This window comes from Felis catus, chromosome C1 (assembly GCF_018350175.1).
Source record: "Felis catus isolate Fca126 chromosome C1, F.catus_Fca126_mat1.0, whole genome shotgun sequence".
Lineage (NCBI taxonomy): Eukaryota > Metazoa > Chordata > Mammalia > Carnivora > Felidae > Felis > Felis catus.
The window spans coordinates 99873050-99900215 of record NC_058375.1 but is presented as its reverse complement, the minus strand read 5'-3'; the positions used below and the strand labels follow the sequence as shown (position 1 = coordinate 99900215).

At 47.8% G+C, this 27166-nt stretch overlaps 1 long non-coding RNA gene across 2 annotated transcripts; it reads left to right on the top strand.

The window, feature by feature from the left end:
- Window positions 1-13307: 13307 nt before the first annotated feature.
- On the top strand, window positions 13308-19709 carry LOC109502561. Of its 2 annotated transcripts, XR_006582931.1 has the most exons (5): window positions 13326-13818; window positions 14776-14867; window positions 15462-15587; window positions 16409-16575; window positions 18630-19709. It is a non-coding gene; the product is annotated as an uncharacterized LOC109502561 (long non-coding RNA). The 2 variants fall into 2 exon arrangements; XR_002161231.3 differs by having other exon boundaries at window positions 13308-13818; window positions 14776-15587.
- The last annotated feature ends 7457 nt before the right edge of the window (window positions 19710-27166 follow it).

Sequence of the window (27166 nt, the reverse complement as noted above, 5' to 3'; positions counted from 1 at the left end):
TTTCTGCTAAGGCATGGCAGCTAGCCAAGTCGTAATACAAAATACCTGAACAGGAAACCTAAGCAAGCGAGCACTCAGGAAATAGGTCCCTGGAAACAAAAGGTCCAGATGTGGGGCAAGGTTGATCAAGCAGCCAGGGAGCATTATCAGGGACAGCAGAATGGAAGGATGAACCCGGAGTGAGTGACACAGTTGGTGGGAAACAGAAGGGGCTGGGGAAGAGCCCTCATGGCCCACGGCCCTCTTCACGGTCCTGTTATGGCAGGAACCTGAATGGTGCTAGTTTAGAGGGACTGCAAAGAATCACAATCCCTAAATCACACTCTGCCTGCTAGGAATACCAAAGTCATACTTTTAAGACTTTGAGAAATGTAAAAGATGGGATGCATTATGACAGTGTACAAACACCATAAATCCTTTAGAAAACTCTTCCCTTAGTCACTTAACGTAAGTGGAGGTTCTGAGAGCTGTTAGCAGAGAGAGAGAGAGAACTCCAGAGCAGGAGCAGAGAACGGGAGCAGGGAGAGGGGAGGGGCAATCTGGCACAGGGCAGCGTGCCCAGGCTGGGCTCCAGGAGGTCAGCTGCACTCGCACATCCTTCTGCAATGACACACTCCAGGCAGGCTCACCACCAGAACGGGCATGAGGCTGAAAACGCACGTTTCTGTTCCTAACAAGTACCTTTCCCAAAGAAGGTGGGCAATAAACTGGAGTGAGTCAGCTAGTCAGTGAAGACACATCACCAATAGAAAGGAAGGCACCTAGCGGGTGGGAGCGAAGGAGTGTCCGTGTGTGTGTGTGTGTGTGTGTGTGTGCGCGTTGGGAGGTGTGAGCCAAGAGACAGAGAAGGAAGAGCCACTCTTCCCCCCTCCGATCCCAAAAACCTACAAATGACACTAGTTTGGGTAGAACTGCCTTCAGAGATAGGGGAGGAGACAAGAGAAATCTAGGCATGGCTGACTGAGTAAAAAAAGCAATAAAAATTGCATTAGCTATGGAGGACAGCATGGAAAAATGCAAACAGTGAATTTGCTGGGGATGGGGGTGGGGTGGAACTGTGAATGATTTTTTTTAAGTCTGTTATTTCGAAAAATACCTTTTTCAAAATGACATCCTGGGTCTGAGAGTCAGGATTCTGTGTGCATAGGCCCGAGTCCCTGTTCCTGGAATTGAATCCCCGCTTAAGAGGCTGGTAGCACTTTAAATTGATCCTGAGAACAAAGAAGGGAGCCTTTGCCACATTTTAATGGCCTCCAGCTGCCGGACCAGCCCCTCCGGGGGCCTTAGCCACACCCTCGGCGCTCTGCTCTTCGGGCAGGCTGTGCTTCCAGAGGTTTGACTGTCTCTGAGTTAGATTGGCTCCCTCGAAAATGTTACTGCCAGTATCACCAGTTGCGGAAACCAGCCTGCCTTTGGCACAAGGAGCCTTGCTGGCTTTCCTTTCCCTAGGCTCTCCCGTGGGATCAAGCCACGCAGCACTGACCTGGGGCCACCTCTCTTCTCTGCAGCGGTAGGGTGGGCAGAGAGACTCTTGAAAGGTCTGGGCTGCTCGGTCAAGAAATGCAAAGGCCTGACAGTCCCCCTGCTGAGCGGTCCATCCAGCCTCCGATCGCGCCTTCCAGCTTACCTTTAGGCGCGTCTGGTAGGGGAGGTTAAACAAAGCTAAACCATTTTCTAAATCACCAGCTTTGAAGGTCATTCCTCCCTTCTCCCAACAAGGAGAACCTAGATGTTTAAATTGCTTATCTCCTGTACTACTTAATTAAATGTTTAAAATTTAAAATGAGATGAAATAGTATGGAGGCTCCTCAGAGAAGTTAAACATAGAATTACCATACGACCTAGTCAGTTCCGCTTCTGAGTATATATGGCAAAGAATCGGAAGGAGGGACTGCAGGTGTTTGCACAGCCACCTTCACAGCAGCATTATTCACAGTAGCCAAAAAGGTGGAAACAACCCAAACATCCACCCACAGGTGAGTAAACAAAATGTGGTGTAAATATACAATGGAGTATTATTCAGCCTCAAAAAAGGAGATTCTGACACGCCACCACATGGATGGACCTTGAAGATACGGTGCTCAGTAAATGAGCCGAGCACAAAACCATGAATGTCTTATGATTCTCCTTTTATGAAGTACCTAGAGTCGTTAAGTTGAGAGACACAGACAACAGAATGGTGGTTGCCAGGGGGGCAGGGAGAAGGGGGGAATGGGGAGTTATCCTTAATGAATGGGGAATTATCCTAATTCTGCCTGACCTTTTCTTTCTGTTTTTCTTCTTTTAAGTCTTTAAGCCCTTTTGCTCTGTCCTTTTCTCCCCTGTGCTTGTATATATTTATACGTACCTTTGTTAACGCTTACTACAGTATAAAAAAGCAGTTTTTAATGTTTATTTATTATTGAGAGACAGAGCAAGAGAGGGGCAGAGAGAGGAGGAGACACAGAATCCACAGCAGGCTCCGGGCTCCGAGAGCTGCCAGCACAGAGCTGAATGCGGGGCTCAAACTCACGAACCTCGAGATCATGACCTGAGCCAAGGTCGGACGCCCAACCGACTGAGGCACCCAGACTCCCCACGCTTACTAATTATAACGCGATCGTCGGCACACGTAGTTAGCCCTTGAGTTCCCTGATCCACGGTCCCTGGACCATAAGACCACAAATGCTGTGCTCCCGTGTCAGATGAGAGCCTCACTCTTCCAGGTGTGGTCTACAGACCCTTAGCACCACCAGCATCACTTGGTTGGAAGCTTATTAACAATGAGGACTTGGGGCGCCTGGGTGGCTCAGTCGGTTGAGCGTCCAACTTTGGCTCAGGTCACGATCTCACAGTTCGCAAGTTCAAGCCCTGCATCAGGCTCTGTGCTGACAGCTCACAGCCTGGAGCCTGCTTCAGATTCTGCGTCTCCCTCTCTCTCTGCCCCTTCCCTGCTCATGCTATCTCTCTCTGTCTCTCAAAAACGAATAAACGTGAAAAATTAAAAAAAAAAAATGAGGACTCCCAGGCCCCACCCCAGACCGAATTAATCAGAAACTGACTTTTCTAGGCTCCAGGTGATCTGTATGCACATTCCAGTTTGAGAAGCCCCGGGTTAGAAGCCAATGGAGGTGAATGGTGAGCATGAGCTTGAGTTTATGAAATCACATGCCCTTTTTATGGGGTCTGACCCCATACAAGGGGCTTGGTAGCCTCCGGAAGCACCTCCTCCCATCACTCTAGCTGGCTCTCATCTGGCCCACAACGTTCCTTACGTTATATAAGAAGAAGACAAATGAGCTGCGTGGGGAGGAATCCAGCCTGCCTGGGCGGGGCTCCGTTCAGCGCGATGGAACAGTGATGCCCTTCTCAGATGAAATCTTGTCATCACAGCAAAACAGGCGTGGGACGGTCCCTAGCACGGTGACTTCTACATTCCAGCTGACTGTCTACTTCCTTCAAGGAAGGACGTCAAAGATTTGTGTGATTTTTATTTTTTTTATTTTTTTATTTTTTTATTTTATTTTTTTTATATGAAATTTATTGACAAATTAGTTTCCATACAACACCCAGTGCTCATCCCAAAAGGTGCCCTCCTCAATACCCATCACCCACCCTCCCCTCCCTCCCACCCCCCATCAACCCTCAGTTTGTTCTCAGTTTTTAAGAGTCTCTTATGCTTTGGCTCTCTCCCACTCTAACCTGTTTTTTTTTTTCCTTCCCCTCCCCCATGGGTTCCTGTTAATTTCTCAGGGTCCACATAAGAGTGAAACCATATGGTATCTGTCTTTCTCTGTATGGCTTATTTCACTTAGCATCACACTCTCCAGTTCCATCCACGTTGCTACAAAAGGCCATATTTCATTTTTTCTCATTGCCACGTAATATTCCATTGTGTATATAAACCACAATTTCTTTATCCATTCATCAGTTGATGGACATTTAGGCTCTTTCCATAATTTGGCTATTGTTGAGAGTGCTGCTATGAACATTGGGGTACAAGTGGCCCTATGCATCAGTACTCCTGTATCCCTTGGATAAATTCCTAGCAGTGCTATTGCTGGGTCATAGGGTAGGTCTATTTTTAATTTTCTGAGGAACCTCCACACTGCTTTCCAGAGCGGCTGCACCAATTTGCATTCCCACCAACAGTGCAAGAGGGTTCCCGTTTCTCCACATCCTCTCCAGCATCTAGAGTCTCCTGATTTGTTCATTTTGGCCACTCTGACTGGCGTGAGGTGATACCTGAGTGTGGTATTGATTTGTATTTCCCTGATAAGGAGCGACGCTGAACATCTTTTCATGTGCCTGTTGATTTGTGTGATTTTTAAAAAAATTTTTTTAATGCTTATTTATTTTTGAGACAGAGAGAGACAGAGCATGAATGGGGGAGGGTCAGAGAGAGAGGGAGACACAGAATCCGAGGCAGGCTCCATGCTCTGAGCTGTCAGCACAGAGCCCGATGCGGGGCTCGAACTCATGGACTGCAAGATCATGACCTGAGCTGAAGCCGGAAGCTCAACCGACTGAGCCACCCAGGTGCCCCAAATTTGTGTGATTTTTAAAGGCACTCAATTAACAAACGTGTGTTAAGCTTGGACTTTAATTCCTTCCTTTCACAGGAGAGCAAACCAAAGGCCCAGTGAGGTTGGAGTTGCCTGAGCTGATTTTGCCCCCCGAGGATCAGGGCGAGAGCAAAATTGTCAGCACCTGCCAGGCTAATGAGTTGTTTTTTGGTTTCTGTTTTAAATTAACTAATTAATTTATTTTGAGAGAGAGGGCGCCCACATGCGTGCATGGGAGGAGGGGCAGAGAGAGAGAGAGAATCCCAATTCGACGCGGGGTCTGAACCCACGAACCGTTGAGATCATGACCTGAGCCGAAATCAAGAGTCGGACGCTTAACCGACTGAGCCACCCAGGCGCCCGTGAGTTGTTTTGAAATATTTGTTCAACATTTATTTAGTGCCTGTCAGAGTAAACTGATCTATTAATGAAAATTACATCTAGAAACAGATTGTCTTGTTCGTTTACACCCACTGGCCAAAACAGACTCTATGTTTTTGCAAAAAACTTGGCACAATGTTGTCCTCTCTTCTGATGTTCTTGTTCTCGATTCAGTTTTCTTTCACGATTTTCTAAACAAGACAGCTTCATGACAGGAATACGAAAGGCTTTAAAATTTCAACAAAAAGAATTAGATTATTCAGTCTTAGTAAGTAGCACTATGTTGCCCTGTTGCCTTTCGGAATTCATCTCATTGTGACTTTTGGTTTGGTTGCATCAAACACGTGTATGTGGCATATCTAAGCATAATCCACAGAGATACTACAATCTGGCAGTGTTTTAAAAAATTTTTTTTAATGTTTATTTATTTTTGAGAGACAGAGACAGAGGCAGAGCACGAGCAGGCGAAGGGCAGAGAGAGAGGGAGACACTGAGTCTGAAGCAGGACCCAGGCTCTGAGCTGTCAGCACAGGGCCCAATGTGGGGCTCGAACTCACGAACCGTGAGATCATGACCTGAGCCAAAATCAGACGCTTAACCGACTGAGCCACCCAGGCGCCCCACTGGCAGTGTTTTTAAATCTATTGCTCAAGCGTGTTGTGTGGTTTCAGGAAAGAGACCAATGTTCCCATGACTTGGAGGGAAATCTGAAGGAAGTGGCAACCCTTCCCATTTGTCACAGTGTTGTGCCGCTACCCTGGGTAGTGGCTTGGTTGGATCTTCTTAATTCAGCTCTGACTGCAATTCAGATGCATCTGGGCATATCTGGAGGAGTCAAGGCACAGGCTGCCAGGAGACTATTGGCATAAAGAGACGGGGAGTGTTTGGACCGTTGGAAAAAGAGTCATCCCAAAGAGCAAGACCTATAGTCTTGTGTCAAGACCTCCCATTCTGTGGTGGTACCTCTGTTCGCCCTAGGACAACAGTAGGGGCCGTTGGGCTGTTCCCTGGCTTCCTCCCCTCCCCCTCTCCACTGTTGGCCCTGACCCAGAATGGCGGCTTGGGCACTGAGGACTCACTCCAGGGTTCCTCGCTGTAGGCGCCAGCAGCAGAACGTCACAGGACTGGTGGAAGCCAGAAAAGGAGGGGAGGAGAATGGAGGAGGCCACATGACAGCTGAAAGGGCTTGTGCATGAGCACACAAGAGTCTTCCGGGGGCCCCAAACATGAGTACGAGAGACTTCAAGGTTGACTGGAGAGCCAGCGATAGCACTTAGGAGGGTAATTCTATTCACATCCCGAAGCTTGTTTGTTCTGATGGCATAAACAATAAACTAAGAGTCTGGCGCTCTGCTTTCCCCTGGCTGGGGGACCGTTGGCAAGTCAGTGACCTCTCTAAGCCTCAGTTTTCTCCTGTGTAAAACATGGCCACCATGACTGCCTAACCCCTTCAAAGGCATTTTGAGTTTCATGTGCTACAAAGTACTTGAAAGTGTTTTCTTAACTATAAATGAAAGTAAGCTATTCTTGTTAACCGGAAGAAATGTCAACTCCCGAGGTCATAGCCTAAGGGAAGGGGCTGTAAGACGAGAGAGGTACCCAGGACTCCAATGTTAAAGATTTTGTATTTGTGCCAAAAGAACTGAGAAATGATGTGAGAGGGCCAATTCCAGGTTGTTGGCAGAATATCTGTGAACAGCGCCCCCTGGAGTTGGGCAACCCAGCAGCTCCGGCTCTTTGGACCCCCTCCCCCATTTTTTCATATTGTGCTGAAACTTGGCATAAGTTTGAATCACATACCAGACTTCATTGGGCAGGACTGTCGGTGTGGTACCTGTTGGGGGGAAGAAACTAAGGCAGGTTTAGAAATGATGGACACACCTACCTCCAGGGTAATAACCCTGGGTGGTGGCCGAAAAATTTAACCCAAGATCTCCCAGACCAACATGTCATATCCTGTCTAGAAGAGGACTTTCCCAACCAAGGAGAAGACTCATTCGGGATTCTGCAGGTTATTGACATTATGTCATCGTCTTGGGCACTCTGATAACAGGCAACATACGGAGAGGTACAGGTCATGGCATGCACTGTTCCAACAGGTTCTGGCCACGCAAAGCAAGGCTGAGCCTTGGGTGGTAGAAAGCTTTCTGTGGGAAATTTAAATGGCCTGAGTTATGTTAGTAATCGATGTTAACCTCACCCTGGGGGATCCCATCACAACGGAAATTTTGGGTGTTTTCCCAGCTTCGGTAGGGAAAGGAATACGACAGAATGCTGTGCTAATCGCATTTGGACAAAAAGTCCAGAAAATGCAGCCTTCACAGGGGCCACTGGGGTTCCTGGAAAGCTATTCAGTTCAGACACCTGAGGCACTTGGTGCAACAGGGGTATGTATTCCTTTCTCCTCCTGGCTGGTGACATTGGCTCTGTGCTCTACTCCCTGGGCTCCTACTCGGTTCAGTTTTCAATCAGACAATCTTCCGTCAGCCATCAAGGTCCCTTACGGCTTTAAATCTCTACAAGTCTGTCGTCAAACATCGATTGTGCAACTGAGTGTTCAATGCTCCATCCCTGGCACTGTGGAAGTCATGTGCTTTTTTTCCTTCCCACCCCCGCCCTCCCAAGAGCTTATCCAGCAGAGAGGCCAATGAAAAAACTAGAGAGCATTCTCGTTTACTTAACATCTTCTGTTAAAGCACTGCGAGCAAATTATTTTTCCAGATAACTGAAGCTTACTACAGGGTGAGCCGAGAGAGGACTTTAGCTAACCTTGAGGTCAGGAAAGGCTTCTAGGGGCGCCTGGGTGGCGCAGTCGGTTAAGCGTCCGACTTCAGCCAGGTCACGATCTCGCGGTCCGTGAGTTCGAGCCCCGCGTCGGGCTCTGGGCTGATGGCTCGGAGCCTGGAGCCTGTTTCCGATTCTGTGTCTCCCTCTCTCTCTGCCCCTCCCCCGTTCATGCTCTGTCTCTCTCTGTCCCAAAAATAAATAAACGTTGAAAAAAAAAATTAAAAAAAAAGGAAAGGCTTCTAAAGAGGTGCCCTCGAGGCTGGGAACGGAAGTGCCTGTAAAAATTCATTGAAAGAGGAATGAGGAGCGGAAGGGAATCCCTCGGGAAGAGGGAACTGCAAAAACAAATGCCAAGAGCCAACATGGGGTCTGAGGGAAGGTGCAGAGAAGACTGGGGCCGGGGGGCACAGCGGTGGAATGCTGCATGGGGGTGTGCACAGGGCAGCTCGTGCACAGGCGTGAGGCCAGAGACATGAATGGAGCCAGGACACGAAGAGCCTTCCGTGCCTTTGGATACCAACTGGATCTTCATCTTTTTTTTTTTTTTTTTTTTTTTTTTTTTTTTTTTTTTTTAGTCTGGGTATAGCACAATTTGATTGATTAGTGGGCAAATGTTAATTGGCCCCTTACCCAATGGCAGATGGTGATAATAGCAATTGCTAACCATGAGAGTTTACCATATGCCAGGCATTACACTAAGCACCTGCTTGGATTGCCTTATTTCATCCTCGTGTAACAGGCATGAGTATCATCCCCATTCTACGGACGGGGAAATTAAGATTCCCAGAATTTAGGCAGCTTGCCCCCAGTCCCACAGCTTGTCTGGTGCCAACCACGGTAGGTGCCGCAGATGATGAAGTATCTGGGGAGATGTTTGTAGAAGGGCATGGCAGTTTTCTGACCTAGCTTCAGAGGTCACACATCATTTCTGCCATACTCCTCAAAGCAGTCACAAAGATCTATGCACGTTTAAAGGGAAGGGAGTGCAGCCTCACCACTAGATGGGAGGAGTGGCCATGTCACGTTGTCAGAAGAACAAGGTTAGGAGATTCTGAGGTTGCTATGTTTGGAAAACGCCGTCTGCCAGGGGGTACGTTGGGAAAAGGTAGGAGATTGAAGGCTTCATCTACTGCCCCGCTGAGCGCGATTGTGCAGTGCACCTGTTACAGAAACACATATGGCACCCTCAGTCCCAGCAGTTTCGCTTTGGAAGACCCCTGACTGAGTGAATTGAAGGGTAGGAATGTTTTCTGGATCCCCCCCATACTGTACCTCCTGGAATTATTTTTCCGTAAATTTTTTTTAATGTTTATTTTTGAGAGAGAGAGACAGAGAGACAGAGCATGATCAGGGGAGTAGCAGAGAGAGGAGACACAGAATCTGAAGCAGGCTCCAGGCTCCGAGCTGTCAGCATAGAGCCTGACGCAGGCTCAAACTCATGAACCGTGAGATTGTGACCTGAGCCAGAGTCGGATGCTTAACCGACTGAGCCACCCAGGTGCCCCTATTTTTCCTTTGTGATGCCACTGTCTTCTCATCCAGGCTGGTGTGGCTAGGTACGCAGGTAGTAATGATCCTTATGATGCTGATGCTCCATAGTCTAGAGAGCACGGGGTGGAGGGTGGGGGGCAGCTGTGAGTGGGGGAGGCAGTAACTATAGCTAATTTGTCCACGAGAGTTGATTATATCTGAGTCACCGCCTCTCCAGACAACAGTGGGCTCTGTTTCACTGAGAACTACGAACATATTAGTTACTTCTTTAGGAAGCTTATTTAGGAAGGGGTGTCCTAGAATGGACGGGAATCTCTGCTGGTAAAGTGGTTGGAGGCTCCATGTATCCAAGCAAACACAACCTCAACGTGCTGGTGTTCTACCAGCCTACACACAAAAGACAGAACGTGTTAGAAACAAAAACAGGGGCGCCTGGGCGGCTCAGTTGGTTAAGCGTCTGACTTTTGAGTTCAGCTTCAGGTCATGATCTCATGGTTTGTGAGTTCAAGCCCCTCACGGGGCTGTGCACGGATAGTGCAGAGCCTACTTGGGACTCTCTCTTTCTCCCTCTCTCTCTGCTTCTCCCAGACTCACACTCCCTGTCTCAAAATATAAATAAATATACCTAAAAAAAAAAAAGCAAAAACAAAGAAAAAACTCCAGAATCTCTGGATAATCAGATTCATTTTACTGCAGTGGGTGGGCTGAGAGGTGAACTAGCAGGACAGGAGGTAGAACAGATAACTGCAGAGGATTTGGGGCGGTAGGCTAAGGTTTCATCTTGCTTAGACCAATCACTTGTACATCTCTTTGATCGTGCAAACTATGAGTCTGACACCTTTCGAGCGCTCCTTGTCAAATGAAGACTCATCATGGCTATGCTAATATACGATGTATGCTCTACAACCTGTTCCAGACTAGACATCGAGGCAGGGGCCAAATAATTATCAAAGATAATCTAATATATGTTCGGTTACCCCCAATTGATCCGTACATACGTGCCACCTTAGAGGCCACTGGCTCAGCCACCGGGAAAGCTTTGAAAAGAGTCTTGCTCCCGGGAGAGGCATGGCCAAGGTGGCATATGAGGACGTCTAAGCTGGTCGAGAAGAGGTGCGTGTTAGCTCCAGACCTGGGCTGGCCCTGGCCTCCTCTGTGGTTTTGTTACCGAGAGAACCTCTTAGTCAAGCGTGGACTCACCTGACTCCCTCTGTGCTTTTCACGTCTCTCCTTTCCCAGCTGTTCAGGGCAGAAATCCTCACTGCATTGTTCCACACACAGAACAAATTGCACCGAGTTCTCTAGACCTGCGGCATGTCGAATAAAGGAAAATCATATCTCAGTCTGTCAAAGCTTTTCCTTGATCCAGCCCAAAAAGATATCTGGTCCATCTTCCTCTGTTACCATGTGCTACCATTTCTCTCATGCCCCAAATCTTGATGGTCTTTTTCCCTGGCGGCGTTGGAACCTCGTGAATCACCCACCCGGTGGGCCAATAATGCTGCTCTGCGTAGGAGAATGTCTGATAAAATTGTGTAAGGCGCATTCAGCAGTGCGAATATGCGCAGCCGTTGAATGTTAATTCTCTCGGCAGGCCAAAAACCATGCCCACCCGTCCGCCTGAAGTCACGCTCTGGGTTGTCTGTACCTCTTGTTTGTCTGTAAGCCTTGGCTGGCAGCCGGTGGGTGTACGTGGGCTCACATTTGCAAACTAGGCACAGAAAGGCTGTTAGCCTACCCCTTCCACTGTTGCTACCTTTTAGTGGAGGTGACCTTTTTTTTTTTTTTCTAACCTACCACTGTTAACTAGTTATTCAGAGTCCGACGGGGAGGTAGGCTTCTGAAAGGTGGCAATGATCAAGCCAGAGCCATACCGGGATGTGAGGGCAGGGCCAGGAGTAGGGTGAGGCCAGGGAGGTGCCTTCTAAGATACGGTGAGAGGGACCATTTTCACCAGCGTTGAAGCGGAGTTCCAACCGGTCTAAACATATACTAGGTCCTGAGGTTTTCCCATCAGTCCAGAGGAGCTCAGGCCAGATGGAGCTGGGAATGCAGTTGGTGGCGATTCAGAGTTTTCAAAGCCTCTACCTGAGGCTAGGAAAATGAAACAGGGATAAGAGAGGTTAAAGGAGCAGAAATAATTCACATCTCCTGCATATTCACACGCGGCCCGGTGGCCCTCGGCAAGTAGACGGTGGCAGTTCATTTGAATTGTATGCCTGTGGCCTGTCGGTTTAAGGCGCCCCGACCTTTTGCGCTCTGGCCAGTGGGCCATCTGTTACCAAGTTAAAAACGTCACCCCTGCAAGTCTGCTGCTCAGCCCGCTTTGCTGGTCTCTGTCACACACGGCTTCTGACGCCTCGGCGGCAACATTCCATTCCAGAGGGAGCAGAATTCCGTTCACTCTTTCACGGCTTCCACATCCTTCCGCGAAAAATAGCACCTGATGAAAGCCTCCCGGCTCGCACAGCTCTGAGCTTTGAGGGAAGCTTGAGACCAGGCCAGAGGTTATCAGAATGGCTCCAACTGCACAGCTCAAGCGGCTCTCCTCTGTCTAAACACAGTTGACGTGTTCAAGAAAAGGAAAACATGGGAGCAAAGACTGTCGTGTCTTTTCCTCTTGAAAATGGTGACATGGGGGGCGCCTGGGTGGCTCAGTCGGTTAAGCGTCCGACTTCAGCCCGGGTCACGATCTCGCGGTCCGTGAGTTTGAGCCCCGCGTCGGGCTCTGGGCTGATGATGGCTCGGAGCCTGGAGCCTGCTTCCGATTCTGTCTCCCTCTCTCTCTGCCCCTCCCCCGTTCATGCTCTGTCTCTCTCTGTCTCAAGAATAAATAAACGTTAAAAAAAATTAAAAATAAAAAAAAAAAGAAAATGGTGACATGGTGCAAATAATCTACATGTCCAAAATAGGGGACCGGCTAAGCGAATTACAGTGCATCGACTCGGTGGAGTGTTATGCGGCGATTAAAATTAGAGAAAATCGTGGGGTGCCTGAGTGGCTCCGTCAGTTATCTGTGTCTCCCTCTGTCTCTGCCCCTCCCTCCCCCCTCACGCTCTGTCTCTGTCTCAAAAATAAACATTAAGACAATTTTTAAAGAAAATATCCTTATAATGTTACATGAAAAAGCCCACAGAACACAGAATTATATGTTCGGTCTGTGAACTAGGCGAGTGTCTGGACTGTGGAAACATGCGTATATAAAATCAAGAAAGTGATTTTAGCAGTCTTTTAGCAGTCACTGCTCTCCCCCCCCCCCTCCCCCCGCCAGTTGGAGCATATTTTTTTTTTTCAACTTTTTATTTATTTTTGGGACAGAGAGAGAGAGAGAGAGAGCATGAACGGGGGAGGGGCAGAGAGAGAGGGAGACACAGAATCGGAAACAGGCTCCAGGCTCCGAGCCATCAGCCGAGAGCCCGACGCGGGGCTTGAACTCACAGACCGCGAGATCGTGACCTGGCTGAAGTCTGATGCTTAACCGACTGCGCCACCCAGGCGCCCCGGAGCATATTCTTAATGATGTTATTTATATAACGATATTGGTGCCTGAAAAATTTCTAAGCACTTTGGAAAAAATGAAGAAGGTCTGATGCACACGGGGTGGGGGGTGGGTCTGTGTCCACTCAGAGGCTGGAGCATGGGCTCTGGCTTTCACTGTCTGGTTTGAGACACTTGGCCATTCTCGAGCTATATGACCTTGAACATGTTCTTATCTCACCTGTCAGACGGAGATAAGAATGCTGTCTACCTCATCGGCAAATGGAAGTCTAAGTTAGTATATATCTAGGGCTTGGAAAAATCCCTGGCCCAGAGTGAGCCCTCTGTAAATATCGGTTCTCGTGATTATATTGTGGATAAGCCATACGCCCCAAGCCGCGTCAGCCGGGGGAAAAAGCTAAAAGCATAGAAATTTCTCTGGCTTGGCCATGACCTGGTCTTGCAAATCTTTCCCGATTTTTTTTTTTTTTTTTGCCAGGAGGCTCCAGGGGTATTTGGCCAGCAAGGGGTCCTTGCTGCCTGGGCAGGCTGGCAAGAGAAAAGCCCTGGGTCACTAGCTGCGGGCCTACGGCCCACCGCAGAGAGGCTGGCTATCTCTTCCAAGGACAGGGAGGTGCCTGTTGCTCAAGCTGCAGCCTGGCAGCCGAGGTGGCGGCTACCGCAGATGCCACAGCTGGTGCCGTCTCCCGTGGATGCCCAGAGTCACCCGCCAGCTGCCCCACGCCAGTCTCCCCCGTGCCCTGCCACCCGGTCCTGGTGACAGCATGGCTTCCACTTTCTACACGCAGGCACCCCACACACACTCAGCCCTTTCGGAGGGAGGCAAGTCTGGGTGGCAAACACTCCGTTTCTCTTCACCCGGCCCCTCCTCTCCGCCCCTAAGTCACTGCAAGGGTTGAAAACTGTGTGTGACAGATGCTCCTTTCTTTCCCTTGAGGCCCCACAGGCCTTCCTGCCACCCGCCTCCTTCCTACCAGTGGGACAAGCCCAGACTTGACCACATCCCCCCAGGAGGACAGTTCTGCTCCAGCGGGGACCCCATGCAGCTCAACGCCAGACTGACGTACAACCTGGAGAAGGCATTGGGATGCAGAAGCGAGGCACAGATGCCTAGATGGTAAGGGCAGGGATGGTGAGAGTGGAGGGAGAGGGGGCGCCTGAGAATGCTGTTGACTGGACACTAAAGATGTGGGGACGAGGGAGGGAGGCAGCTGCTGGAAAGGAAGAAGGGAGGCCCCAGCAGATGCTTAAAAAAAAAAAAAACCAAAAAAAAAAAAAAACCCAAAATGTGAAGCTGGTTTGCACAAATCTTCTTCAACCTCCCCCAGAGTGTCAGGAAGACACTCAACCACTCCACCCCACCCCATTCTTTTCGGCCTTCCAATCTGTACAAAAAAAGGGCGCTTGAGGGAGGGGAGGGGGGCTGTCCCTGTGCGTGATTGTCTCACACACCTCATTCCAGAGGCAGACCTATTATCTCAAGTGATGCTTTCTTTATCCCTCGTGCGAGTGTGATTAGAAATGGGAACAATGTTCCTTAATAAAGGGGGAGGGGGGGGGGACCCGAGGAAAATTGGATGTTGCGTGAAGGGAAGAAGACGCACGTAAAACAGCCCTGGTGGAAATAAAGTGCTCAACCAGTCCTGTATCCATTAAAGTAATAACATCGGAGCGGGCCAGGTTTATCACTCCCTGGCAGTCCCTCAGCGGGGGAGTGGTGGCTCTTTTTAAACATGAGAACAGAGTTGCATGTCACTGCTCCGATGTGGAAAGACAGATCTCCTGGTCCCTCTCCCCCAGACATCTTCCCCCAACCCTGCGCAACCCCCCCCCCCCCAACCTTGGACTTCTCCCAGCCTCTGGAACCGTCGCTAAAATTCATTTCACTCTTTAATTAGATTTCATGGAGTAAGGGATTGGGAGGGGTTTGGGGAAAGGCGTTCATATGACCTCTTTCTGTAGAAAGGGGTAATGCTGTTGATAGGGGAGGTGGGACAATGGTTGCTATGGAGACATATTCCCAGACATACAGACACACACTCATTTTAATGCCTATTTTTTTTTTTTTTTCCAGCAGGGGAAGGATCCGGTGCCCTATTTTTAGTGTCAGATTTCAGCAAAACAATTCACTTTCATTTCATCACACGCACACTGCTGGGTTTTAAAGTAGGTCACATTTTCTAACCATATCAGGAGCTCAGATCTGTCTTGCCTGAGTAGTGCAGGGTTCCACAGAATCTTCCACGGAAGATTTTACTGATTGAGACAAAGATCTCAGACTTGCCTTGGCACAGCTTTCTTTCATCTCTGTTTGACAGGCTTTAGAATAGGCAGAATGAATAGCTGCAGGTAAATTTACATTTTAAGGACGAATGCAAAAATGTCTATTCAGTACTAATAGCAAGGAGAGGTCTAGAAATTAAAAATGACAAGCTGATCTGTTATTCTATTATCAGGTTATCGCTGATTATTATAAAAATAGGCCTTGAGTGCCAATTTCTCCACAGTCCATCGGGGAAGAAATAAGTCCTGGCTGGTAGCTGTCCAATTTAAATTTTTTGATCTTTGTTCCCGTTCGACTGGGTATGTCAGAATATGCAAATCCAGAGTTCGGGGTTGTATTTTCTGCCCTGTGCCGAGCTGCAATTTGTAAGTGTTTCTGTCTGCATTTCTTGCTTTGTGCTCTCGGCCAAATCTCACAACCCCTCTGTGACTAAAATACCCTATTGACTGGAATGAGCACTGGACGTTCCTCAGCAGAGCTGGCCTGAGGCGAGATGGTGAACTGGTTCAACGTCTACAGTAGCCCTAGACTCACCCACGCCCCTGGATCATCCCACTGCCTCCTCATTTAGGAAAGGCTGCTCTCCAGTCCCTTGGAACTTGGTATGTATTCACAAAGCCTTTTTGTTTCTCATGGGGGAGTTATTTTCACACTCATGGGCTTCTGGCTTCCCTTCCGCAACAGAGTGGGGAGCTGCCTGTGTGTGTAATCAAAGGACACCACATGGCCCACAGCCTTAAAAATAATAGCCTGATAGAAAAAGGAAGACTGTGATGAAGTCGTTGAGATACAATACTCATAGTGTCATCCTGGGTGGTAGGGGTTCAGCTGATTTTTATTTTCTCCTTCCTAACTTTTTGTATTTTCCAAACTTAGTTGAGCACGTGTTCTCTTTTTTTCTTTTTTAATTTATTTCTGAGAGAGAGAGAGAGAGAGCCCAAAGCAGGGCTGGAACCCACGAACTATGAGATCATACCTGAGCCCTGAGCCAAAGTTCGACACTTAACTGACTGAGCCACCCGAGTGCCCCAAGCACACATTGTCTTAATCAGAAAGTGATGAAAAATAAAAGCAAACATGATCATCTCGGGGCGCCTGGGGGGCTCAGTCAGTTGAGCATCTGATCTCGGCTCAGTCAGGATCTCACGGTTTGGTGGGTTCGAGCCCCGCATCGGGCTCTGTGCTGACAGCTCGGAGCCAGGAGCCTGTTTCGGATTCTGTGTCTCCCTCTCTCTCTGTCCCTCCCCTGCTCATGCTCGCTCTCTCTCTCTCTCTCTCTCTCTCTCAAAAATAAATCAAAAAAAATAAAAATAAATCAAAAAAAAATAAAAAATTAAAAAAAATTATAACCTCATACTGAATATTACGTGATCATTGTTATGCTCTATGCTCACTGTTATTTTATATTATTATATCCTCACAGCCACACTCTAAGATGAGCATTATGATCCCCATTTAACTGAAGAGGAAACTGACATGGAGAGAGTTTGCCCGTGGTGACACAAATTGCACGAGACGGAATGAGAATCCAAGCAGAGATTATCCAAATGAAGACCCAATTCGAACATCCTGATCACATGTTTTAAATAGGTATAGCTGCCATTTATAAAACACTTCCTAAATGCCAAACACCATTATATATATAATACATTAATATATATATTATATGTAATACATTAATATATATATATTTTATATATATATAAATATCTACACAATAGGTAGTTTTGTTTTTTAATCTGTATTCTACAGTTAAGCAAACTGAGAAGCAGAAAGGTTAAGTCAATTTGCCCAAAGTCACAGAGATAGTAAATAATGAGAGTAGGGGATATAGGAACCCAGGTTTGTGTAAAGCCCCAGGAGTTCCCTAGAGCCACAGGGTCAGATCGGGGAACTGAGGGAAGCCAATCTCTCGGTTAGGGAATGGACATTCTCTACTACGGATGCTCTGTGGTCACACCCATGAAACTACTGGTTGGAAACGTTGAGTCTTGCCTACATAGCAATCTGCTGTGTAGATTGCAGGTAGGTTCCATCGGTATCTCTTGACAGGCCAGGGCCTAGGATAAGAGGCCCTTAGTCAACCTATTCTCTAGAATTAGTATGGCTGAAGTTGATGAAGATGGCCTCAGGTGGTCTGGGACCCTAGATCTCTGGAACACCTATCTCCAATAGTTACGTCAAAGGAAAATTCATTTCTTTTGTATTAGCTTGGTAAAATTCTTGGGTCCGCTTTTGGTAGTGGATCTATCTTGGCTAACACATAAAATTAGCATCAGGATTGGGGGTTTGTAGAGTATCGTCATTACATATTCCTAAAATCCTTGAACATCAGGAAGAGTAGAAAACTAAAGCTCAGTCTACCCAATCTGTAAGATATCAGAAAAGCAATAAGCGATAATGGCTTCCTGCCATTGGCCTGCCATCTAAATTGATGAGCAGTCCAGTGGTTCAGGAACTGAAAAGTGAAAAAGACAACAGGGTGCCTGGGTGGCTCAGTGGGTTGAGTGTCCGACTCTTAGTTTTGGCTCAGGTCATGATCTCTGAGTTGGTGAGAAGGAGCCCTGCATTGGGCTCTGGGCCAACAGCTCAAAGCCTGCTTGGGTTCTCGCTCTCTGCCCCTCCCCCACTCATGCTCTCTCTCTGTCTCTCAAGAATAAATAAACATTTTTTTAAAAAGGGAAAAAGACAATTATCCTCACCCCCTCAAAACATGCATTCATAAGCAGTGGCTCTAAAACTATAGTCAGTTGCATTCTTCTAAGTGCCATTAAAAGCTCTTTGCCGAGGGCGCCTGAGTGGCTCAGTAAGTTGAGCATCTGACTTAGGCTCAGGTCCTGATCTCACAGTTGAGTTCAAGCCTCACATCAGGCTCGATGCTCAATGTAGACCTGCTTCGGATCCTCTGTCCTCCTCTCTCTGTCCCTCCCCCATTTGCACTCTCTCAAAAAACATTAAAAACAAACAAACAAAAAAACTCTCTGCTAGACAATGGGTGACAGCTTAGCTGTTAAGATGCAATTGAAAGCGATGCTTTCTGGGGCACCTGGGTGGCTCTGTCAGTTGAGCATCTGATTCCAGCTCAGGTCATGATCTCGTAGTTCCTGAGTTTGAGCCCCGAGTGGGGCTCTGTGCTGACAACTCAGAGCCTGCAGCCTGCTTCGGATTCTGTGTCTCCCTCTTTCTGCCCCTCGCTCACTCACACTGTCTCTCTCTCTCTCTCTCTCTCTCTCTCTCTCTCTCTCTCTCTCTTTCTCAAAAGTAAATAAACATTTAAAGAAAAGAAGTGATGCTTTCCATGGGGCACCTGGGTGGCTCAGTTGGGTAAGCATCCAGCTCTTGATTTTGGCTCTGGTCATGATCTCACGGTTCAGGACTTCATTCAAGCCCCACGTCAGGCTCTGCTCTGACAGTGCAGGATCTGCTCGGGATTCTCTCTCTCCCTCTCGCTCTGTCCCTCCCCTGCTCACTCACTCTCTCAAAAATGAAAATAAACTTAAAAGAGTAAAGGTGTTGCTTTCCTTCCAGAATGGATTGTTTCAAGTAGCCTCAACTAACTGCCATTAAACTGAGGGGAGGGGTGGACAGAGGACCAAGGTGTATAAGTACAAGCCGGAGTCTTCACATTTAAAACCTATTTTTAGACAAGACCCTTGGCTGCCGTTACTGGTCCATGGACGTGATGGAAGGGAAATGGAAGAGATACCTACTGAGGTTTTGAAAGAATTGCATTCCCAAAGAAACCATAGATGTGACGTGCAAAAGCCTGTGTCAAAGCAACCTTGGTACCTCCAAATCTGCAACAGCGGGAAACAGGCAATGAAAGCCGTGCACCCCCAGAGGGCATGCTCGCTGCTTCATGCTCCCTCGAGGGCCACGGAGGATAATGGACATAGAGGTGCCTCCCAGAGGACGGCTGGCTGACCTCTTCTGTGGGAGAAGGCAACCTCCTCTATTCTTGCTCGGCAGGATTTGATAATTGCTGTAGACTGTGACTGCTTAGGCTTTCCCATTTTCGGAACGGTAGCTTTAATTGTGGTTTTCCTGTTCCTACTCCATCGCCGTGTATGTAGTGTGGTTGGGGGCAGACAGCTAGTTTTTAATTGGTGGTTTGCGAGATCGTGTAACATCACATCTGGACTCAAGCAAGGAGACTGCATGATACCCGCTGAGCTCGATTTTGAGCTGAAGGCAGACCCTTGATAAAATGTTGGTGTTTCTTCTCTTGGGGAAGGAATATGTCCTGTGTGAGGAAAGAAAGGTTCGTACATATTTTGGGGAAGTCAAGGGTTGAAATACGGCAGTGGCTGCTTAATTGTATGAAAACATTTGTTTTCCTTAATTCTATAGTATCAGAATATCTCATATTTAGGCAGGCACATACTGCTGGAAAGACTCCACTTCCTAGTCTTCCTGGCTCCCTTCCAATTAGGTAAGGTCACGCGATTAAGATTTGGTCACGTGGATGTAAGTAGTAGTGTGAGCAACTTCTAGCAAGTGTTCTTAAAGGAAGGAGGAGTTTCTTCCTCCTGGTTGGAATGGGATGTGAGGGCTGGAGCTAAAGCAGCTATTTTGGACCATGAAGTAGTTTGGGAACTCGAGATTATGCAAGGCAGAAAATTGAGGAAAAGGAATCTGAGTCCCTGATACTGGAGGCACTTCACAATCTGTGGACTCCTTACCCAGGCTTATTAAAAAGAGAAATAAACTTTCATGTTGGTTAAGCCACTGTGTGTGTTTTGGTTTTTTTTGTTTGTTTTTGGTTTGGTTTTGTAGGGGAGAAGGGTAAGGAGAGTTCAACCTCCTGCTTGGCAAACCTAATCCTAACTAATACGTGAGAAGTTACTTTCTTGAGTTATCCCGATTTTCCTAAAGGTGAGCATATCTTGGAGGCTGAAGACCGAAAATGGCTTGCAGAGGCCATCAACGGAATTAAACAAGATGCCACCTTGTCCCATGATACAGAAATTAGAGGAGAATCCCGTGCTCGGGGAATTCCCTCTCCCTCTGTATTGAGACACTGGAACTTCAGAAACCCAAATCCATTTACTTCTCTGGGTTTTAGCCAGGGAGCTTGTCTGCAAAGAGCTCCCTTATTAGACCACTGTCTGCCAGGTTGGTTTAGGAAAAATTTCCCGACTGGCACAGAATATCTGTGGCTCTGGAGAATGACTAAACTATTCCAAACTATTTTAAAAGCAAATCCATTCTTAATATCCCAACAACTGTGGAAATTCTGTTCTATCTAGTTCGGTATAAATCTATTTTTATTTCTTAACTCCTTATATCTTCATAGGCTGCGTTTTTTATATGGAAATTTTCAGATTCTGTTTCTTCCAAATTATATTTTATGAATTTGCTGCCGTTGAAGCCTGCCTCTGATCCCACATCATTATTTAATCACCTCGGTATAAACACTGATTCAATGATTTTGCTATTGGTTACCTAAATATCACTAGCTCCCTTCCGTTTCCTCTCTTGTACAATGATGGGGCTTGTTTATAAAACTGCTTTGAAATTACCAAGTGGGGGGAAAAGCTACATCAAGATAAAGTGCTGTGTTGTTCTTCCCTTGGAAATATGCCTTGGCTCAAATTGGAACTTGGGGTATAAATTGTAAAAGATTCTGCCAAGAGCACTCTAGTTCTGATATAGAGTGTTGGATGAATTTCTGCTTTCAGGCCAGGTCATTGTGCAACTTGAGGGAGATGGGTAAAGGAGAGTCGGATAGGAAAAGGGTTTTATTCCAGGGCTATCGTGCATATTCATAGATGGGCGTGGAGCTCCATTTCTCCCTCCCTTCCTCATTTTCTCCTTTCTAAAGTCCTACTTCTTTCCCTCCTACCACCTCTCCTCCCTTCTGCCTTCCTGCCACCCACGGATACTTCTCGAGTGCGGTGGTAGCTAATCTTCAAAAATGTCACCCCCAATGAACTTGGAGAGGTCATGTGTAGGCACTCTAGACCACAGCCCCAGCCGAACTCGTAGACAGTAGTGAGCACTGGGTGCCAGGCACGTGCAGTCCAGATGACTCCAGCCCAGGTGCCATTGACTCCAACCGCACGGAAGATTCCCCATGAAGAACCACCCAGCCAAGCCCAGTCAACCCGTGGGATTGTGAGATTAGAACTGACTGTTGCTTTAAGTCACTACATTTTATAGGATGGCTTATGACACAGCAATAGCTAATTTAAATGAGCCAGGCACTGTTCTTGAGATTGGAGCAAAACAGATGAAAATGTGATCCCTCCTGAATCCACAGGCTAGCAGGAAAGCTAGCCAATAAAAAAGGTAAATACACAAACAGTAATAAAGGCCCAGGAGAGAAAATAAAGTAGAAAAGGAGAGGAGAGGGGGCTGGGGAAGGCTTGGCTAGGGTTGCTGATGAAGGATCCCTGAGAAGAAGATTTTTGGGTCAGAAATGAAGAGCAGTGGGAGTTAGCCATGTGGCTACCTGGGGCGCGCCTCGGGGCGCCAACAGCGACTGTAGAGGCCCTGAAATGGCAGCACATCTGGGAGAATCAAGAAGCACAGAGGCAGATGCAGCTGGGACGGAGGGAAGGAGGGTGAGGTCGCTGGTGATGAGGTTGAAGACGTTGGGGGCGCAGATCAGCAGGGCCTTCTGAGTCAGAGCAAGGACTCTGGCCTTCATTCTGGATGGGTCAGCAACCGCTGGAAGGCCTTGAGCTGGTGAGTGACGTCATTTGGCTTATGACTGAACAAGAGCACTCCCGTTGCTGCGTTGAAAACAGAAAAGACAAACACAGAAACGCAGGCCCAGTAGGAGCTTTTTAACCACACAGGAAAGACACGGTGATGGCTTGGATGGGTGGTGGCAGTGGTAAATGGTGAGGAAGAGGTTAAATTCCAGGTTTATTTAAAAAGCGTAGCTGGGGCGCCTGGGTGGCTCAGTCGGTTAAGCGGCCGACTTCAGCTCAGGTCACGATCTCGCCGTCCGTGAGTTCGAGCCCCGCGTCGGGCTCTGGGCTGATGGCTCAGAGCCTGGAGCCTGCTTCCGATTCTGTGTCTCCCTCTCTCTCTGCCCCTCCCCCGTTCATGCTCTCTCTCTCTGTCTCAAAAATAAATAATAAACGTTAAAAAAAAAAAAGCGTAGCTGATGACGGTTTGAATTTGGGCTGAGAGGGAAAGACAGGAAGCAAGGATGAAACCAAGATCTGAACCATCGGAAAGTAGGTACCATTGATTGACGTGGAGGAAAGTTGGATCAGAAACTTCCTAGTGGGGGCACCTGGGTGGCTCAGTGGGTTAAGCATCTGACCTCAGCTCAGGTGACAGTCTCACACTTCGTGGGTTCGAGCTCTGCATCGGGCTCTGTGCTGATGGTGTGGACCCTGGAGCCTGCTTCGGATTCTGTGTTTCCCTCTCTCTCTCTGCCCCTCCCCTGCTCATGCTCTGTTTCTCTCTCTCTTAAAAAAAAGTTGTGTTGTTTTTTTTTAATTTTTTTTTTCAACGTTTATTTATTTTTGGGACAGAGAGAGACAGAGCATGAACGGGGGATGGGCAGAGAGAGGGAGACAGAATCGGAAACAGGCTCCAGGCTCCGAGCCATCAGCCCAGAGCCCGACGCGGGGCTCGAACTCACGGACCGCGAGATCGTGACCTGGCTGAAGTCGGACGCTTAACCGACTGCGCCTCCCAGGCGCCCCTGTTTTTTTTTTTTTTTTTTTTTAAGAAAAAGAAACTTCCTAGTGGTTGAGTCTCCCTGCTGGAAGGTAAGTTGAAGCAACTCCAGAATCTTTCAAGCCTGGAGGATAGAGATAATACCTGAGTCCACTGTTCCAGATCCTTCAGGGTGTACTCTCTTCATGTGCTCAGTCAGGAGGACCCACACCCTAGCTGGTCTCAGCCAGTAAAGGCTGGCTGAATGAGTAAGTCTCGAGGGTTAGTCAAGGGTGTGCGGCTAAACCTTTGACAACTGGCTGGGGCGGTGGGGAGGGAGTGCTGATTAATGGCTTGCCAATTCCCATGGTGTGAATGCTCTCACTGGGGCTGCTCCAAGCTACCGGCACAACACCACTCAAGGCAGAGTCGGGGGTGCTCAGTAGCCCGCCGTCAGGTACAAAACCTCCACCATGCAGCTACAGTAGAGGTACGAAATCTCAACAGTGTAAATAATAGCAAAATGTGGTCAAATAATTAGTAAGGGATGAGTTTTGAGTCTTTATTACCTTTGTTTTTAATACAATGGTTTCGTCGAAAGTTTACATCGTTTACTATTTAATAATGATTATATTGAACAACTGGCTGGCAACGAGTTCTTGCAAGCCAGTGTGAACCAGTTCGAGAACATCGCTGGCTCACAGCTCTTACCAGCCAACTCTTTTGTCCACACACACACACACACACACACAGCCACTTCCCTGGTATCACGCTGGCTGAAAGCAGTGAGTTCAGACCCGTGTCAGCCTTGGCCACCTGGCGGACTCATCTGACTTAAGGAGGATCCCACCCTCTGGTGAGGCTCACTACCAAGGGCGAGAAATGCCAGATGTACGGTAGCCTCATGGGAACTTTATTGCCTGGCCCCTGAGTCATGCCTCCGTGCTATAGATTCTTGACTTTGAACCTCAGGGAGCAGGGAACTTGAACTTTAACGCTTTCCCTCCCAGGAGGCATTGGGCTCCCAGGAAAACAGGTCCTCCGGTTCCGGAAGAGCCTGATCTGCGTATGAATGAATGGGGAAGATTTTCAGGGGTGGGGAGAGGGGAGGGAGGAAAACCGAATCCTGTTCCAACATCTCCCAGGACCGAGGGACTACTTGTCCTACATTTATAGAACCAAAAGAGATCATGAGTGACTCATCACTGCTTCAGGATGATTTACCCTCTACAGGACAAATGGTCCGTCCCTACTACATTGGTGTAAGCGACCGCAGGAAGCCACTTAACAGGCTTCCACAGAACAAAAGAGATACACTTCAATGCGATTGTCTATCCTTGACTGTGGAGAGAGGCAACTTTCACCGCGGAAAAGAAAAACACAACTTTCTCCACGGTGCATTCTTCTGGGAGGAACCTCTTGTCCCCCTCCCTGCTTCTTTTTGTCTTCTCCCCCACCCTTCCTTCCTTCTCCAAACATTTATCCAGTGCCTTTCTGAAAGCATGCCACCAAGCGCTAGGAATGCCAAGATGAGTCAGCGGCGAATCTACTCTTGTTCCCTTTCAAGTCGTTCTCCACAAATCTGCCAGAGTGCTTTTTTGAAACCGCAAATCAAAAGGTGACCCAGCTCTCCTCTTTTCCATTCCCTTCCCTTCTCTTCCTTTTTCTGCCTGTCTGTAAATATATATAAACATAAACATATATGTATTTATATGATATATATTTTATATAGTATATATATTTCTATCAATGTATAATTAAGTGTAATTAGTTAAATATATTACATTAATATACATAATTAATGTTTAATTAATTAATTATAAATTGTATTTGTTTATTTATTTATTTGCCAGCTGCTTTGTTTTCTTTCTTCATCATAAAACGTGCACCAGGGAGCTAGAGGCTCAAGGAGGGGTGAGCCGGTGAGGGAGGCGGTATGACTCAGTGGTGTTGAGAGACGGGCCAGGTAGAGGTAGGTTGAGCTATCTGGAGCCAGGTTTATCACTCTTGGAGAAGGGAGGCACCGATAGGGCAAGGGGAAACAAAATAAACTTCCTGGCAGTGGATTGCAGCTGGATCTATCACTGTAAACTGTGGTTTAGACAGATACATGATAGATACATAGATAGATAATAGATGGGAAATAAATATGTGTGTGTATATGTACACTGTGTTTCCTAGCTCTGCCCAGCGGAAGAACCTAGAAGGACTGACACCCCAAGTAGCAACAAGAATTCTTAGTGCTCAGACGTTGGTGTCCAGCCCTACTCTCCACCGTAAGGGACCTTGGTTTCCTTAAACAAATAGCTGATTCCAGGGTGGGGCAGAGAAAGAACGAGATAGCATAAGAATAACATTTTGTTGCACCAGAGTGTAGGGAAGGTCTCCAAGAATAATGAGGACAGGTCAAAAGGACACACAAACCGTCCTGAAGGGGCTTCTATGGACCACGTTTGGGACAATTTGAAGATCAAAATAATGATAACCTATTGACTACAATCAACACCTGTAAGTCTACGCAGATGTAGGCATATAAATAAAAAAAAAATGAAGACAATTATTTCTTACAGTGGAAAGTCAACTAATAATTGCAGAAGAAATAGCGGTGTAAGGAATTCACCTCTTGGATTCATCCGCGTCATCATTTACTCAAGAAACGTCAATGGGCGGTGATGGACATGGGTAACAGTGGTGTGAGGGAAGGGCCCAACCCCCTCACCCACCATCTCCTGGCCACTCCTGGATCAGCGTGGGTGGCAGCGCTCAGGCAAGGCTCCCTCAGATCATACTTGCAGTGCTGACCAGGGTGCATACCTCCGTCTGCCTCCCGGGCTTCTTGCCCGCGCTCTATCACAAGCCTGAATTTTATGGAAATTTTATGGAACGATTTCAGAAAAAATCGTTCCTTGGAACTAAACACTGTGTATCTTCTGTCTTCTTATAGAATAATGATCAAGGGGGGAAGGGCAAAATAGGTGAAGGGGAGTGGGAGACACAGGCTTCCAGCTATGGGATGAATAAACCACGGGAATAAAAGGCAGGGCATAAGGAGTGTAGTCAACGATACCGTAATAGCGTGGTGCGGGGACAGATGGTAGCCGCACTTGGGCTGAGCACAGCGTAATGCACGGACTTGTTGAATCGCGGCATTAAACACCTGAAACTCATGTAACATTAAGTGCCTACTTTACTTAAATCAGGGGCGCCTGGGGGTGGCTCAGTCGGTTGAGCATCTGACTCTTGCTTTCAGCTCAGGTCATGATCTCGTGGTCATAAGATCAAGCCCCACGACGGGCTCCAGGCTGGGCATGGAGCCTACTTGGGATTCTCTGTCTCCCTTTCTCTTTGCCCTTCCCCCACTCAAGCATGCACACGTGCACATGCTCTCTCTCCCTCTCTCTCTCTCTCTCTCTCTGTCTCTCTCTCTCTCTCTCTCAAAAAACACAACAAAACACAACAGACTCACACTAATTAAAAAAATAATAGGGGCGCCAACAGACTCACACTAATTAAAAAAATAATAGGGGCACCTGGGTGGCTCCCTTGGTCAAGGATCCGACTCCGGCTCAGGTCATGATCTCCCGATTCACAAGTCCAAGCCCCACGTGGGGCTCTGTGCTGACAGCACAGAGCCTGCTTGGGATTCTGTGTCTCCCTTTCTCTCTCTGCCCCTCCTCTGCTTGCCCTCTGTCTCTCTCTCTCTCTCTCAGAAATAAATAAACATGAAAAAATTAAAAATATATAGCAACAAAGGGTTGGCAATTTAACCATGCGGCGTGCTGCCTGCCTAATTGGTTACCGGTGTTACAAATATAAAATGAAGTTGCTCCTCTAAAAAAAAAAGGAATGGTAATAGCAGCTAACATTTATTGAGTGCTTCCCAAGTGCCAGGTGCTTTACATGTGTTTTCCCGTTTAATCCTTACAACAGTCCTTCCAGGAAAGACGGCTCTTAGCCACAGCGTCCACGTGAAAACACTTGGGCCCAAAGACATGAAATTATAGTGAGGAAAGAAGCTGACTCATAAATGCCGATAATGCGAGGGGGAGGGGCAGGGATTGCCCGAGACAGGCCCCACGAAGGTCACGTGTAACGGACCGACGTTGGCATTAAGCCTCCAGCGGAGCTCATGCCCGCTCAGCTATGGGCCCCTGTCTTCCGGGCACGTCTATGCCTTCAAATGCAATTTTGTCTCTCGTGCACACACCCTGAGTGCCTATGATGGGATGGCCTGAACTGAAGGGGGAGGGGTGGCTGGAAGCCGAGGAGTGTGGCGAAGAGGCTGGCGGGAGAAGTCAGCCCAGGTGCAGGCAACGAGGGGTGTATTTGCAGAGAGTTTAAAAATAATGAAACCAACTAAAAGCCATCTGGTTTGTATTACCAGCGTGTAGCATGGCGATCCTACACAACGTCAGTGACAAAATGCTCCCCCCAGCCAAAGGCTGACCCTTCTACCCACTACCACCCTGCAGTGCCCCCCGGTTGGATGCGATCCAGCCTCACTGGAGAGCGAGATTTACCGAGGTTCGAATTCCCGGAACCTGCAGCGCCTCCGTATAGT